Source organism: Mastomys coucha, unplaced genomic scaffold (genome assembly GCF_008632895.1).
Source record: "Mastomys coucha isolate ucsf_1 unplaced genomic scaffold, UCSF_Mcou_1 pScaffold22, whole genome shotgun sequence".
Lineage (NCBI taxonomy): Eukaryota > Metazoa > Chordata > Mammalia > Rodentia > Muridae > Mastomys > Mastomys coucha.
The window spans coordinates 113,846,665-113,848,476 of NW_022196905.1; the positions used below are offsets into that span (position 1 = coordinate 113,846,665).

The 1,812-nt window shown below is 55.8% G+C and overlaps 1 long non-coding RNA gene across 1 annotated transcript in view; it reads right to left on the reverse strand.

Annotated features, from left to right (window-relative positions):
* The window catches only part of LOC116068313, an 11,845-nt gene that overhangs the window by 6,609 nt on the left and 3,424 nt on the right, over nt 1–1,812 (reverse strand). The window lies entirely within an intron of this gene.

Here is a 1,812-nt window from a genome sequence, read left to right on the forward strand (position 1 = left end):
GAGAGAGAGAGAGAACAAACGAGGGCCGAAACCAAAACTCAAACGCATACTAGGTGTGCCAGGGACTCTTCATTTGGAGGAGCATCGCAGGTCAACTGCCCTCTTTTGACTTCAGAGAAGCTACTCCCAGGCCCAGTAGATGGATTCTGTATGCTATGGTACTAGAGGGATCCCAGACTTGGGGTTGGGACCCCACCAAGCAGCATCCAGCCCTGTCCTCCGATAAGAGAAGACAAGATCCTCAGCCACGCTGAACTCTCAACCCTGTCGGGTACAGGAAAACAGCAACCTGGAATCCAAGGACGACCCTAAGTGTGGGGTTTTCTCCTCTAAGCAAAATGTCAGTTTGTCTTACAAGTGGGAGCGAGGGGCTTCGTTTGATCTCCTCCAAGTCCCCTTCTTGCTGAGAGGGATCAAGCCAAGCTCTGGCTTCCGTGGAGCCTGAACTCTGCTCTAGGAACAAGTGTCTTACAGCCCAAGGACAAGCTGTAGCCTGCTGCTGGGGGAGCTGGGAATCCCAAGAGCCTAAGGGTGGGGCCTCTGGGGAAGGTAAGGAGCCGGGGTCACTCTGACCTACGCGTTTAGGATCTACAGGATCCAACTTCCCAGCCGACACCCTAGCTGCCTTCCTATCTGGTAACCTAGGGGTGCTGCCGTCCCGTCCCCCTCTTCGTCTCCCTCTCCTCCCTGCCCCTGCACTGCCCAGCAGTCTGAGCAGATCTGCGAGGCTCAGGTATGGGACCAGATCTTCTTCAGACTCCTCCGCTATGTCTCGGGTAACGGTCTAACTGGAGTGTCTCCCAACCCTCTGAGGGCTCTCCCCAGAAAAGAGGAAGAACTTAAGAGGGGGTGAGAATGAAATCCCGGCCAGTTTGGAAATGTCCCAGACGGCCCCTCACAGTTTAAAAGCCGGTTAATTCCGAAGTGTTCAAGGTACAGGAGGATCCAGAGCCCTGCAAAGATGCTCTGGAAACCCAGTAGTCCACAGTGTTGCGCTAATAGGGCACATTGGTCTTCCCAGTTCCGTCACCCGTGTCCCTCTTAGGCCAGGAAACGCTGTCCCTACTTGGACCTGGTCTCCGGCTCTGTGGGTCCTGCGGAAGTCCATGAATTCTCATCCACTCGCACCCCACCTCACTCTTCTGGCCCTGACCCTGTCTGTATCTTGACCCACACAGTACAACACCGGAGTGCACCCGACTGGGCTTGGAAACCCAAGGTTTGTAGTTCCTATGGCAGAGACTAGAGTCAGGGTCATCCTGAAGTACCGCTTCGCTCCGGCCTAGTCTCCACGCCCGCTCCTACCCCGGGCCTATGGCTCTGGGCGGCGGGCCGTGCGCGACGGGATGCTGAGTGTCTGTGCGCGGGGCCGCCTATATTTACACCCAAAACAAAATAATTACACTCTTGTCGGAGGGAGAAAGCCAGTGATTAGGCGCAGGCTCTTTGCGGCAAAGCAGTTTCTCAGTGGTACACCAGTATAATTTTTCACGGCTGGCTGAAATCAAAGAGGGGAAGTAATGAATCCGGAGAGCAATTTAAATTTACAATTTGTAACGCCGCCGCCGCTGCCGCGCAGACCCGGCCGAGAGCGCAGCTCCCAGGCGCTCGCTGCGTTTGTTTAATGTTAAAGCTTCGCTGGCTCTTGGTGGGGGAGTGGGGGGAGATGAGGATACGTGATGGGGGGGTAATGATCGAGGTCGGGAGAAAACCGGCTGCTGCGACACCTGAGAGGCTTCCAGGAGAAAAGGGCAGAGGCAAACCTCCTGGATTCCCCCTCCCCCAACTGCCCCGCGCGCCCCTTCTCAAAAA